Source organism: Protopterus annectens, chromosome 8.part0 (genome assembly GCF_019279795.1).
Source record: "Protopterus annectens isolate FY-2018-M chromosome 8.part0, PAN1.0, whole genome shotgun sequence".
NCBI lineage: Eukaryota > Metazoa > Chordata > Ceratodontiformes > Protopteridae > Protopterus > Protopterus annectens.
Genome location: NC_056741.1, coordinates 1,674,180,184 through 1,674,196,244, shown reverse-complemented (window position 1 = coordinate 1,674,196,244; position 16,061 = coordinate 1,674,180,184). Strand labels below are relative to the sequence as shown.

General features: G+C 40.2%; 1 protein-coding gene across 1 annotated transcript in view; it reads right to left on the bottom strand.

Moving 5' to 3' along the window:
* The window catches only part of LOC122809595 (spermidine synthase), a gene marked incomplete in the record, with an annotated part of 493,078 nt that overhangs the window by 38,424 nt on the left and 438,593 nt on the right, over positions 1-16,061 (bottom strand).

Here is a 16,061-nt window from a genome sequence, read left to right as displayed (position 1 = left end):
CAAGGTTGAACATAGCAGACTACCCACCTTCAGGCAAATTACAGAGGACAATTAGTATATGGCAGGTACAGAACAACTAATAAGGAGACAAAGTAGACCAGGTTCTCTTTCATTTACTGAATACAGACACTGAGTAGCTAGGGAGACTAACTGGCATATACAGTGCAATCTGCTGGTCAACAGAAAGGACACTGGCCAACTTAGTAAGTGGTCCTTTAAGTGCAAGGATTACTCCTTGTAAGGAATATCACAGCCTCTTTCCAGCGTAAAGCAGGCTTGTACTTGATACTCAAAATTCAAGTCACTGCACAATGACAATATTCTCAGTGAAAAGGTTTTGCAGAGGTGGGCCTTGAAGCAGAGCTCCGGCAGTTTCAGAGTCAGTCATAACCCTGGCCAAATGGCAACAAACATGAACAATAACAAATGACAAACAATAATGCAGTAGATACGTAATTATTGGCTTATTTCATTTAATGGGCATATTTCATACCATCAAAATCCCACATAGTCAAGACAAAGCCATCAAAACCTTACTTTAATAACCAGCTTGTCGTCTGCATTCTCACAGTAAGTAACCACTCACACAACAGCTAAGAAAAACAAAACTGTACCATCTCCAACCCACACCTCTCAATGTGGGGGGCTGCACCACCCACAACTGAATATACCAACTCTGAGTTCGCACTACAGTTGGGAAAAGGGCAAAGTCCACCTTGCTGACCAACAGGTTATTTACTGTGGGAATGGAGTTGACAATCTGGTTATTTGTTAAAGTGAGGTTTTGTTGATTTCACCTTGACAATGTGTATACGATACTGTGGGATTCCAATTTAACCTATAAAATGCCTAAAACGTTTAACAAATACATTCTGAATTATTCCCCAATATATCACCTAACAGCAAATATTTATCTCTTTTCATCGTTACATCTGCCATCATGGAATGATTTTGAGTCACAAACAAATGGCAAAGTCACTACTAATCTGGTCATGCTATACACACAGCAGAGTAACTACAGATGTTTCTTAACTGGATCTCTAAGGCAGCTGTACTTGTATCTATAAGGTGATATCTTTGCAGTTTGCACTCGAGACCTTTGCAGTTTACGAAACACTAACTGAATCTCTCTTTGCTAAATGCTTTCTAAGGCGCAGAAAAGGTACATGGAAGTGTTTGCCATTGGGACCTCTTCTGGCTTCTCAACTTGCAAACGGAGTTTCCAATAAAAAAGCTTTTTCTAAGTGGAGGGCACTACCTATAATTCATTAATTTTAAGACAAGGTTACCATGTAAGAAGTTAGCCCCAGCCAATGCTGGTATTAACTTTCTGCAAACAGGGATGCAGATTATGGTTCAGATGTATAAATCTTAGTATTTTTTGTGGTTTGCAGCACAGCTGTATTGCGGACACTGGAATGCTACAATAGGCACATTCAAGTCTCTGTAGCTGTAAGTTGATTGCAACTGTTAAATCTAGCTTTAGGACTAAACTGAGACACTATTTGACACTTTCCCTTGCTTAATAACTTCAGTAATTTGCTGCTGTGTGACTGAAGGTCAGGACTTGTGTAGACGAGCAGGTGTGCTGTACCTTTAAGAAGCATTTCCAAGGTCTGTGTGTGCATATAAATACAAAGCACGTGTTAGCTTCAGTGCCATTTGAAGATGCAGTCAGTGTTAACATCTATGTGCATGATAGCTAGTTTGTTCATAAGTTAAAGTTACTTAGCTTTGTTTATGATGTTTGTATAGAACCCACAATGCTCTCCTGTTTCTTCCTGACCTGGCAAGTGACTGTCAGAACCGGGATGGCAAAGACTACTCTTCAGAGCCACGAGGTGCAGAGGTAACAAGTGATCTAAGAGCAAAAAGGGGCCAGAAGAAAGCTAAAGGTAGAGAAATACGCATGAAAATTTTATTTAATAAAAGAGAAAAAAATGGAGCATTATAAGGGCACAAAATGTATTACTAAGCAAATGAATAGCACAGAAATGTTTAAGCAAGAGAAAAGTATAAAAAGCTCATTAATCAAACAAAATGTTTGAAATGAGGTTATTTGATAAAACGAGCATCAGAAAAGTAAACAAGGGTTCAGAACTACCTCAGAATTGTAGAACGAGCAGGTCTAGAGTTAAAACGAGCACATGGGCATGAAAAGAGATTAAATGAGCAAAGCGAATATAAAGGGCAAAAAGGGCACTTAGCATAAGTAAAGCAAGGCGACTGCATGTGTTTTGGAAAATGACTGTTTTAGCATAAATTACTACTTCGCATTGACTGAAGCCTTGAATAGCATAAATAGAGTTGTTCAAAGTATTTCAAAGTGTGTAAAAGTGCTTACTGTGTGTGTTTATTACCGTGCATTTATTACCAAGAGTTTGTGGTGTGTAAAGTGCAATTATTTTGTGAAGTGCAGTCAAATACAGCCATTTTGAAAAGTTTATTGTGCATCAGTGTGTCTATTCACAGAGTACTCCCATTACAGAGTGTTTCTTGCACTGTACAAAGTTATTTGGCAAAGTGCAGCCATTTCGGGAAATTTCAGTATACTGCGTACTGTTATTTGCAAAGTGCAGTTACTTTAAAATGTTTCTCACTCTGAGCTTCTTCTGCCCAGTTTATTCGCAAATTGCAATTACTTCTAAAGAATTTATTTGTAAAGTACAGTTACTTCAAAATTTTTTGTCCTCCGCTTCTATTGCCCAGTTTATTCGCACTGTGCAGTTATTCGAAAGGCTTCTTAAAATGATAAATTACTTTTACAGTCAAATAATTTCAAGATAAACTTCTCGCACAGTAAAATAATTTCAAGACAAGTGATTTTTTACAGTAAAGTGATATCAGAGCATTACAGTGCTCAGGAGACCTATTTCGTAAAGTTCAGTTATACAGAGGCTTATTGTGCTAATGCAAGTACTGGCATAAACATCAAGCACATGTATATGTACAAGTGTGTGTGTTTGTGTATATTTGCAAGTGTCTTCACTACGATGTGTTAATATGGTAGATGGATTTCTCAAGCCACAACCACTTGTATTTGATCAGAATATTGCAAAGAATTGGAGAATATTTGAGGAAGAGTATGATAAATTTATGCTAGCAGCTTATTCTGATAAAGATGCACGCACCAGGGCATTTATTTTGCTAAACCTAGCAGGGTCAGAGGCCTTTGAAAGGGAGTATTCATTTGTATATGCACCAGCAGTGTATGAAGGTGAAGGAGAAACTTGTATTGTTCTGCAGGCTGAATCAAGGGAAGACCCAGAGAGTTTGAAGCGCAAATTCAGAGAAATGTGTAACCCCCAGAATAATGTTACATTAGAGATGCATTTGTTTTACATGAGAGATCAGAAGCAAGGGGAAACTTTTGCAGCTTACATTACTGACCTGAGAAAGCTAAACATGCAAGCTTGGTAATTTAAAAGAGTTAATAAAGGACAGACTCGTATAGTAATAATGTTGCTGTGAAAAAGTTTTTTGCTTTGTGACAGTGATTTGACGCTGAGCAAAGCTATCGAGATTTGTCACATCTGTGAAGTTACAGAAAGGTACACAAGTATACTTGCTAATGATAAGAGCATGGTTTCAACAGGCTCCAGAGCTAATGTAGACAGCATGTGACAGGCAAAAGCAGGCCTAAGGATATGGCAGCAGCAGCCCCTGTGGGACCTCCAGGTAAAACCCATAGTTTGAGTAAATTCCAAGACCAATTCAGTTAAAGGAGCATGCTCAGTGCAGAACCAAGGTTATCCAGTGCAGAAGAGATGTTGCTCAGTACAATATAGGGGTGAATCAGCAAAACCCAAATCAAGCTTTATTGTTAACTGTCGCAATTATGGTGCCAACCATGAGTCCAGAAGAGAAAAGTGCATAGCATTTGGTCAGCAATGCCACAAATGTAAGAAATGGAACCATTTTCAAAGATTTTGTAAACCAAGTAGACCTCACATAGTTACAAAAAAGAGTCACTCAAAAAAGCAACTTGATCAAGTAAAACTGCAACAGTCTGCTTTCTATGTGGATGGTGCGTCAGTGGTTGGTAAAAAAATAGATGCAGTAGATTTACTGGCAAGAAGTGAAGTGTTTTGTACTGTTTGGATCAATGTAAATCCGTTGAGCTTAAAGCAGACACTGGTTCAACGTGCAATATTAAGTCTGCAGACATTTTTGCAAGGGTCAGAGCTGGTGAACAACTAAATGTGACTAGTTGTGCAAAACTTGTTGCTTATGGAGGTGAAGAAATTCAAATTGAAGGTACAGTAGTGCTTTCATGTTACGTGGCCAAGAACTCTTATAGCCTATTATTCTATGCAGTTCAAAGACCTGTGCAGTCATTGGGTCTCGGGGACAGTTTGACAATGAATCTGCTTTCTTTTACCAAAGAAGTTCAGCAGATAAACACGTGTCCCAGTTCCAGCTTCATTAACACTATTTTCAGAGTATGCTGATGTTTGATGACAAGCTGGGCAAACTTCCAGTGGTGTATTCTGCAAAACTAGACCCAGATATCAGTCCAGCGATCAGACCAGCAAGAGGAGCTCCGATAGCTATGCAGCATAAAGTCAAATCTCAGCTGGATAAAATGGTGCAACAAGGTATAATTTGTCCAGTTACTGAACTTACCGAATTGGGTGTCACATCCATGGTAGCTCATAAAAAAGGCTCAGATGAAAATCAGAATATGCATTGAGCCAAGATATTTGAACAAAGCACTGAAGAGACCGCATTATCCAATGCATACAGTTGAAGTAGTCACAGCCCTGATACCAAATGCCACTGTTTTTTCTGTCTTGGATGCAGATAGTTCATTTTGGCAAGTGATGCTAGATTGCAAATCTTCACTCATACCTCTCAACAGTCAGACTTCAGCCTCATATTTCTGGTCCATTTTTCTTAAATTGGTAGTTTTCTAGCAAATCATTAGCAAATTGAAGATTTACAACAGAAAATAATGGCAAACATTTGAGATGCAGACTTCTTACTCTTCAGAAAATTTGTGTTAATGAAAAAACTGTTAAATCTATCTACTTTAAGTTTGTAAGAGCAGTATTTAAAAACTGCCCCTATTTTTTGGGTCTTTGTCCCCCCATTATTTATGGTGTTGTCCAGATTTCTTACTCTAAGAGGATGAGAGGTAGGTCTTCACTAATGACTACAATCAGCACCCCATTTGGGAAATACAGATTCCTCACAACGTCATTTGAAATAAATTCTGCAAATTAAGTCTTTCAGTGTGCAATACAGCAATTTTTTTCAGGTTATCCTTGTGCTATAATATTAGATGATTTATTGGTCAGAGGCAATGGTGAGAGAGCACAACAGAAATCTTAAGAGAGATCTAGACAGAGCACTTCAACTGAACTTAAAGCTCAATCCTGTAAAGTGCAATGCAAATTCAGACTACCAGAAGTTACATATGTAGATCATTTACTAACAAGTATTGGCTTTATACCAGACAAGTCCAAGGAAGCATCCATTCTCGAAATGCCAGCACCGGATAAGGAGCAAGCTCCACAACTTTTTCTTTGTATGGTCAGCTGTTTAGGCAAGCTTATACCAGACTACGGTTAACTGACACTGCCTTTGAGAGAGCTCACACAAAAATGTTACATGGTCATGTACAGAACAGCACCAGAAAGCATTTGAAGTTCTTAAGCAGAAAATCACTACTCCATCAACATTAACGTACTATTATGTCAACAAACCAGTAACTCTTTCCTCAGAGGTTTCAAAATTTGGTTTAGGTGCAGTTATTCTTCAAGAAGGTAGGGCAGTATCCTATGCATCTAGAACACTTACCCAAACTGAGATGCAGTATGCTCAAACGGAGAAGGAACTTTTGGCAATAGTTTTTGCATGTTCCAAGTTTCATGATTATATTTATGGTCAAGAGGATATCCAGACTGAAACTGATCATCAACCTTTGGTTACTATTTTAAAGAAAGATGCCTATGCATTCAGCTCCAGTGAGGTTACAAAGAATGATGCTTAAATTGCAGAAGTACAACTTCAAAATGGTCTATACAAAGGCAAACTTCTTTACCTGGCTGATAGCTTATCCAGATTGCTCAGAAATACAAAGAAACAGCTTGACAGAATATTTTGACTTTGATATCATGGAAGTGTAATTTTTCTACCAAAAGACTTGAGCTATGAGATCATACAATGACTGAACCAGTTTTGCAAAAGCTCAAATCACTACATCAGTGTTGGATGGCTGTCAAAGCAATCTAATGTACCACCCAATGTGCAACCTTACTTTCCTTAGAGAGATGAGTTGTTGATGGAAAATGGCATAATTTTCAAAGGTCCTAAAATTGTTGTCCCTGCTTCCTTACAACAGTACATCCAGATTTTGCATCGTGGTCACACAGGTTCTGAAATCTACTAAGAGAAGGGCAGGAGTACTTGTGTTTTGGACTTCCCCAATGAAAGACATTGATAAATGTACTTTCTTCCAGTTCCCTATGTAATAGTACTAAACCGCATTTGCAGAAAGAGCCACTTCACCAAAGTCAAATCCCTGAACTACCATGGTCAATAGTAGCTACTGATATTTTCAAGTGGATCAATCAACGTTACTTAGCACTGGTTGACTCTTATTCAAATTGCTTTGAGATCGATCTACTGCCCAATTAACTTCTACTAGTCATTACTAAGTTGAAACACCATTTCTCAGTCCATGGCAGTCCAAAGAAATTAATCTCGGACAGTGTTACCCAATTTAACAGTCAATTGTTTCAGAAATTTGCAAGACAGTGGGACTTTGCACATTACTAGTAGTCCAGAGCATCTGCAAATGGACTTGCTGAACATGCAGTACAGAGTGCAAAGCAATTAAAGCATAACCATGTTTTTTTGAATTTACTCAATCTCAGAAAAATATGCCGTGACAATATACTTGGCTCACCTGCTCAGAGACTTCTATCCGGGCAAACCAGAACACTGCCTATCAGTTCTAGCTTATTGAGGTCTAAAGTTAACAACAAAGCCATTAAAGCCCGGTTATTCAAAAAGCATTCTTTTCAAAAGTCCAGCTATGACAAATTGAGCAAACTTCTTCGTCTGTTGAAAGGAGAGACAGTGAGGACACAAACAGCGAAAGGTTTCAACCTGATTGGTGAAGTAATGAGTTTATGTGCAGAGCAGAGATCCGATTTCATTAAATCCGAGGGTGTGGAGTACACAAGTAATCACAGACCGACATCTTCCTATAGCAGAACAGATATCGCAGCATTATTCCTGTGATAAAGAAACTCTCAGAGCAATCCAGATGATATTCCTTTTCCAGAACATGTCTTGACTCCTGATACTGTTACAGCAGATGGCCCCAAAGTTCTTAAGACTGAACAGTCAGCAGAGACTATCCCAGTTGCTAAACCAGATCCCAAATTTTATGTCACATGATATGGCCGCATTTCAAAGCCTAGTGTGAAATGCACAGCAACTTGGACACAATATATATATATATATATATATATATATATATATATATATATATATATATATATATATATACACATATATATATATATATATATATATAATCCCGCGGTAGTGGTGCTGCAGTAGCGTTGTCGCCTCACAGCAAGATGTTGTCACGTTCGATTCTCAGCTAGAGCGTCTTCTGTGTGGAGACATGCGTGAATGAGCGTGCCTTCGTTGAACGTTGTGCATCAGGGCTGATAACACGGCACGTAAATATCCACTACCAAACATTAGCAGACCAGAGTTCCGCTGTGGCGACCCCCTAACCGGGATAAGCCTTAAGACACACCCACTATATATATATATATATATATATATATATATATATATATATATATATATATATATATATATATATATCTCCATACACACACACACACACATATATATTTAGCTTTGTAAAATTGCATGATGAAAATTATTCCTGTGTAAATTGCATATTTATTAATACCAGTGACAATGCCAGACTAATTCCTCAAAGAGAGAAGATGTAGAATAACAGGTGTGCTGTACCTTTAAGAAGCATTTCCAAGGTCTGTGCGCGCATATAAATACCAAGCACGTGTTCGCTTCAGTGCCATTTTGAAAGTGCAGCCAGAGTGTTAACATATATGTGCATGACAGGTAGTTTGTTCAAAAGTTACTTAGCTTTGTTTATGATGTGTTTGTATATAATAAGGCTGCTTGAACGAGAACCCACAAAGTTCACCTGTTTCTCCCTGACCTGGTGAGCGACATCTTGATCCAGGGTAATGCCCATATACTTTTGAGAGATGGCACAAGGTATGGGAGCATCATGTACAGTCATATTTAGCAATGAGGTGTTAACTTTTGCATTGCTAAACTTTTTTAATCATTTGTAAACAATTACCACATTGAAACGTTACTAAATATTGAGGTGAAACAAGGAAAAGATAGAACAGCACACCACTCAATGGGAGGCTTACAGGGTATAAGGATGGGCCACTTTTTTGTTTTTAATCTGCAACAAGGACATCACTAACAACAATTAAAAGGGAAAACTACCCAATACAGATGGATCACTAGCCAGTCCAATAAACAAGGAGAATGGTCTCCTGAATGGAAGCATCATTTAGAGTGGTAGTAGAGGAATAAGAGCCATGGAAAGTACAGTTGTGAAAGAACTTTGCAGAACAGTAGATGCCCTCCGATCACTGTTGCAGTATTCCTAACATATGGTGGCTTTAACCTCCCAACATTGTATGTTCGAAGCACGGCTTCAGCTCGTAAACAAACTGGGTATACAGACTGAGGTATGAGTGTGTGCCTTAGACCATCTCCAAACCAGTGACCTGAAGACTACTGACAGAGGAACTGGTAAGCTAGAAGGGGTGTAATTCAAACAAGGGGTGTAATTCAAACAAGTAAGTAAACTCCCCCATTTCCATGTAGCAGAGTTGAGCTTAAAGTAGAAGAGAGAAGTTGAAACAAACAGGAGTAGAGGGGAAGGAATACTGAAACTGTTACCAGTAGGACATCTGTTAATGTAAGTTCTTACACAACAGTACTATGTCCTGACTGAAATCACTGTTGCAGTATTCCTGACATACGGATGATTCTCAGACCTGAAGGAGGCAGAGAGAAGGGTGGTTGACTAATGAGTAGATGAGCGAAGTAGCAGCCCACACAGGATAGATCTTGCAAAAGCAGCCCTAGACCTGGAGAAAGCATCACTTTTGCAGTATTTGGTGAACATGTGCACAGAGGACCAAATAGCTTCCAAGTTAGACCTGGCATCCACTACTTTGTGACTGGCCCCACTGGAAGTCACTGCCTAGTGGAATGATCTTTTGAACAGGAAGGCAAAAACATACCATAGTGTGAATAAGCAAAAGGAGATGGCCTTTGAGATCCAAGTTGCAACAGTTTGTCTGAAGACCAGCTGGCCCAGTTTAGAGCTCACAAATAATACAAACAGATGGTCAATCTTTCTGAAAGAGTTAGTTTTGTCCAGATAAAAATCTCAGCTGCCTGTAAATCTCCACCGAATGTAGAATTCCCCACCATTTTAGGGGCTTGGGAAGAATGTGGGTAGGTGAAGAGCCTGACTGAAGGACAGATCATTCAATTACCTTAGGCATGAACGACTGATTAGTCATGAGAGTCAACCTTGTCCTTGTGGAAAATAAATGGTGGAATGGCCATAAGAGCCTGATGATGCTTGTTCAAAAGGGGAGTAATACAAGCTTTTCCAGCACAACATTGAAATCCCAAGGGTGGAGAGATGGGCTTTCTTGATGGGTTAAGATACAGGACTCCCCTCAGGAGTAGCTTGACCTCCACTCTGGTCCCAAGACTGGGGGAAGAGGTGGGCTGAGAGGCAAACAGGCACCAATGGTGAACATGTTGTGAAATTTGTTAGAAGAGCAAGCAAAGCCTTAATGAAGTAGTTCACAAAAGGTATTGTAGGACAGCAGGCAGCTGTAATAAGAGTGGGTCCTGACTGTGGATGCTGCACCAAAAGAGAAAAACATTTTCATTTAGCTGTGCAACATTTTCTTGTAATGCATCTTCTTGCTTCTTCTAAGACTTGAACAACCTCCTCAGAGAACAGCTGCCTTTGAGGGATTAGAATCCTACCGACCAGAGTCAGGCTGAGGGAGGAAAGATTTGGGTGGAGAAGCAATCCTTTTTGTTGAGTGATATGGTACAGTTGTATGAAGCATTTTCCTGTAGTTGTGTGAAGGAAGTCTTGGATTGAAACGGACTTGCTCCACCCACCAAAATTACTCCTTTGTGAAGCAAGAGAGGGGAGGGATCAGGATATCCAAGGAGTGGGGGTGCTGGGATGACTGCACAAATTTCAGATACCACTGTATCTTCCTCATGTGAAGTCTGGCTAGAGGGAGGATTGGAATGGTGGCTGCAATGAAATCCAGAGTTCATAGGACCTCCAGTGTTGTGCAGTGCATTACACATGAGAGCTCTAGGAAGAATTTGGACAGCATCTGAACTTTCGCCTGAGGGAGGAAAGCAAGTATTTCCTGTGTGTCTAGTCTGCAATCCATGAGAAAACCGGTCCTGTGTAGGAACCGTGAGATTTTTTTTATATTTCATCATGAATTCCATATATGTCAGCAACTGGAGTGTGAAGTCTAGATGTCAGAGGACAACACCCAGGGAGACGGGCTTTGAGTGTAGATCATACAGGTAAGGAAAGATTTGAATTTCTTGGGTGCAGGAGAATGCCACCACTGGTGCTAGACACACTGTGAACATCCCTGGTGCCATGGAAAGACCAAAAGGCAAATCAGTAAATCAAAAGTGCAACGAATTACAAAAAAAAAAAAAAAGAAATTTCCTGCAAGGAGTATGAATAGCTATGTGCAATGGACATCCTTCAGGTACAGGTATACAAGAAAAGCCTGAGGGAGAATGAAAGCCAAGAGTGTGTGAAGAGCATTTTGAAAGTTGGTAATTTTAAGAATGCATTGAAAAGGGAAGGGCTTAAGATAGGCCTCCATTGTCTTTTTCTTGGTGCCAAAAAGACGGAGTAGAACCCCTTCCCTATTGCATTTTTTTTGGGATTCTTCCCATGATGCCGATTCAAGAAGTCCTCCATAATGTGAATAAAGAAAGCTGGTTGTGTGGAGGATGTGGCATGCCTTTCAGGAAAGGAACATTTTCTTAGGACGTGGCATAACCATCCTTGATGGAAGAAACTTGTCTAATTTTTTCCCACAAGGCCAAGGACAGCAATAGTTTTTTGGAAAAAGGGGCAAGAGGACTGTGGCAGGGGGTGGGGGGGGTGGGTTGAAGGTAGTAGAATTTTATTTTTTTTTATTTCCACAGGGAAGCCTCCCAAATGGAGATTCCCTACAAGGTTTGTCAGCGTACCTTTTCTTAGAAATATTTCTGTTTTTTTGTGGTCCTAGGATCCATTCTGAGGAAGGATGTACATTTTGATGGGTAGTTCCCCTGGTTATGTAAAAACTGAGGAAATGAGAACCTGCTTGCAGTTTTTTTATAGTCTTACCTTGATCTCAGAGTGTTTTAACAGACTGAGGTCCAAACAAAAGATCTTTGTCCAAAGAAGTCTACAATTTAAGTCCTGAAGAATAGATAGGTGCACAGCCATATATAGGTTCATAGGTGTGTACTAGGCTAATGGCCCTGGAGCCTTTACAAACCTATCCCATAGGATTACCCTGACAATGTGCCACCCAACCTTAGTTCCCAGTGCCTCTGTCAAGTAGAGCCAATGGAGTGATCCCGGGGTGATTAATTTATTTATTTCCCATCCACTCAAGGTTTCCCTTGAAGAGGGCCAGTGAGGTGCTCGGACATGTATGGGAAGTCTATTACATAGCAAGGGCAGTGTCTGGGTTATGAACCTGTCCCTCCAGCACGTTCTGTTGATTGTGGCAATGAGGTTGAGGTCACTGGAGCATGTGGTGTGGAGGGATTGGGATTTCTTTAGATGTAGCATTTCTAACAGAGCTGGATCAGACATGGTTTTGTATGTCAAGCAGAGATCGACTTTAAGTAGGTGATATGAGACGGAGAATAGTTGGGAGTTTTTTTAATCTGTCCATACAGGGGACAAGAGTTTAAGGCCTAGGATCCTCTATGTGAGGTACTTTTGCTGCCTCTCCAGTTGTTGCAGGTGTCTAGTGAGGTACATGCCAAATGAGGCACTGCACTCTATGACTGGCCTAATGAGGGAAGAGCAGAGGGAGACAATGAACTCTTTCTTCCTGGATGCAAAACCCTTAGTAATGAGATGTGCCACATAGGACTTTGACCACAGTGGCAATGTGGTGGTCAAAAGAGAGGCTGCTGTCAACCTGTGTTCCCAGATCTCTTATAACACCTTCTGTGTTCAGCGGACTACCATCAATGTGATAATTCATGGGAACGGGCATTTCCCAAAGGGGATGATGACATTTTTTGGCATTGAGCTTAAGGCCATGGTTCTGACACCAGTTGTTGTGTCTCAGTGAGGACTTTCTGTAGGATGACAACATCACTTGGGGAGTTAATAGCTCCCAACTTGCAATAGTCTTCAAACTTTGTCAGCCAGAGACCCTTTGTGTTGGCCTGGAGTTCAGAGAAGTATATACCAAACAGGAGAGGACCCAGGACCGAACCTTATGGGACTCCACTCATGACTGGTCAGCAGTCTGACTTGAAGTCTGCTGCTTTTACTCTGTGGGTTCCATCTGTGAGCCAGTTTGCAATCCACCCAGTGACATAGAGGTTGCCTAGCTTAGTGAGTTTTTTCTATGATTCCTGAATGGGGAATGGTATCAAACACCTTGGCCACATCAAGGTAGGCTGTATGAACCACCTTGCCTTCATCCACAGCTCTGGTGACGAGCTCACAAGGTTGAGAAGGCATGATCTACCCTCCACAAAACCAAACTGTGTGGGATCCAGAGTTTGGAGATTCCCTAGATCCTTGTTTAGCAAACGTACTTAAACAGTTCCTTCCATATTTAATTGACAATGATCAAACTGGCTTTATTAAAAAAAGAAATACTTTTGATAATATCAAAACAAATTTTAACCATAACTAATTATTCCAACTATATAAAAGACCACTTTACATTAGTAAGGTTAGACATTAATAGATGATATTCTATTAACATTAACAGATTAAAAAGGGAATTAAGGGTATTATTGTTGAGCTACTAAATTCCAGTCTAAATCGGGTCTTACATTTCAAGAATATAAAAAAAAAATCTTATGCATTAGTTCTAATCCTATTAACATACCACAACAATATTCTAAATAGTCATCGATGGCAAAATAAAATACTTAGCAATAATAAACTAAAAACATTAAAGATATACCCCAGGATTTACTAATCTTCCGTGTAAGACTAGATTAGTTTTACATGGATACGCCAGTCTAAGAGTATGATGGCAGCGCACCATGCATTTTAATGAGGGCGCGCTGACTCAACTCTAAAGCTTACACGGAGCGTGGACGAGTGTAGGGGGTGTGTTGGACTGCAGAGCAGTCCAAAAATCCATGCCCCTGCACTGACAAAACCCAAGAAATGTCGAGTTACATGAGCGAGTCCTCTCACGTGTACATTGTAACACTACACTCCCCCATATGTTAAACCTCGTGCAAATTTAAAAATTAAAAGAAATTTTTTTTGTTTCATTTCAGATATAGCTGCCCGTATTTGCGGGAGATTGACCATTGCTTAGCTACAGTTAGCAGCTTAGACACCGAAGAAGATAATAAGAAAAAAATATGCAAATTAAGCAAAAAAGCGATAGCGTAGTGGTTAGAGCCTTCGCACAAAGAGGAGGCATTCCCTGTTCGAGTCCCACTACTGCACATTCCATTTTCTGTTGGAAAGCTGTATACAAAAATACTTCCTGACATTTATCATGTATAAGTTTTGTAAAAAGCATTCAAATGTTATATGTAGTAGTGAACAAATTATTTATATATATATATATATATATATATATAAAATATATGGTGAAAGTACTAAGCACATTTTTGCAGTATTTAGCATATTTAAAACCAATTGCTCGAAGCTGAGCACCGCATTAACCAGCGAAATACAGATATTTACAGAAGCGCGACCGCTAACCAGCGCAACATTGGGCAAAGTCGTGCAAAGTCGGCTAAACACGGCCACACCTTTACTGTACCTTAACCATACAGGTCTGGCCAGAAGGAAAATAAAAAGCAGTGACAGGGCGCAAACTCAGGATACTGTGCACTACAGTCACAGTACATAACCACTGAGCCATGACAGCATTTCATAACCATGCACTTTCAACAGCCACATATCTATCAAAGGAATATTAAACATTGCCAACATCAGCTAAGCAGGTGTGCCTACAGCAGAGTTCTTTCAAAACTGGCCAATCACAAACCTAAGGCAATGCTATCTAAACAAGCTAGAGACCTGTTACAACAAAAATACCAAATTCGCCACAGGGGCATCCTACCGTAGTCACCACTGTCTCTCACTTGCTGAACTGGGCTGGCTTGAACTCCCTCACCTCCTTCAATGGTATCGACTCTCACTTGCCCAGAAACTAGTAAACCATCCACTAAATGTCCCATCCCTCCAGAATCTACTCCAACCCTACCGCACCACCAAGATGCAGCAACAAAAATCACTTGCAGATCACTAAAGCCAATAACTCTGCTGGTGAAGCACTATTCTCTTGCACCATAGCCAAATTATGGAACTCCCTCCTACCCACAATTACCTCCGTACGTACCATCATGCACCCACTTCAAAACTTTACTAAAAGTGCACCTACTGGCTATGCCCTTGCAACTCCCACTCTAATATCACCCACCCCATCCAACCACTACCTTTCTTTCCACTCCACTAACTACCTTGATTATAGCAAGCTCAGATGCTCATAAGCCTAGTACTTATACAGCAGGAACTTTTAACATCTGTTAATGTCTGTTATGTACTTCACAGATAAAGATTCTAGTTGTCTACTGATGTACTATGTTCTTCATCTGTAAATATGTTGTAAGTAATTGCTATGTAAATTGTTAATCGCTATGTAATCCAATGTAAGTACTGTCCGTTTATTTTAACTGTGGAGCTTTTCTCCCCGGGCCTCCACTGAAAATGGGCCTACGTCCAGTCGGACACTCCCGGTCAACAAATATAAATAAATAAATGAATGAATGAATGAATGAATGAAGCATATTTAAGCTCCACAGGCAGGAATACTTACCATAACTGGTTGTAGCTCCCTTCTGCAGTCAGCGTGGCCGGTGTTAGAGAAGGCACTCTATTTCGAGCGCAACGCTGGGGCATTGAAGAGACCACAGTAATGGTTTGGCTCCTTGTCCACAACCATGAGGAAAGACTCCTGCGGGGCCAGTACCAGGGAACCCAATATAAAATGGAGGCCTGAAACAGTCTTGCTAGTGATCTCACCAGTGCCACTGGCATTCCTCGAACTGGTGAGTAGGTCAGGCACCATTATTCTGACCTGAAGCAACGTAAGGAGGATCAACTGGACCAGTGGATCCAGGAGTCCTGTGCGATGCCTAATGCCCCAGTACTGAGCAAGTAGCCATTGTATTAAGTAGTTAAGAATTGCTATGCTTGTCTATACTATGGATAGGTATGTCTCAGTATCACTGCATTTACTTCACAGCTGCAGGTGTCCGGGCTATGAATCAGCAAGCCCATGAAGACAGGTTGCAAAGGCTGCGCCATCAGAGAGGTTAGTAATTATTCTGCATGTACTGTTATATAAAATAAATGAGAGAGCCTTCAAAAAGTGTTTTAATCCAATAAATAAAGGTGTAATAATCCTTTAATAAATGTATAATTCCTGGAGTGAGTCTGTCATTTTCTTTGACATGTTGTTGTACTGTTGCATTTTACAAATAGTACTGTTGTGTTAAGCCGTGTTAACCCACACTTGGGAAGGCCCATATAACGTGGATGAAGTGAGTGCCAGTAGCTTTTATGCATATTTACAGCCCTCAACTGTTGGTTCATGCCCAGCATGTACAGGTTAATCTGGCACGTGAGTAGCTTGGTATTGTGTTCCCCAGAAATGTCAGTGTGCTGCCAGAAATGTAGGGAGCAATAT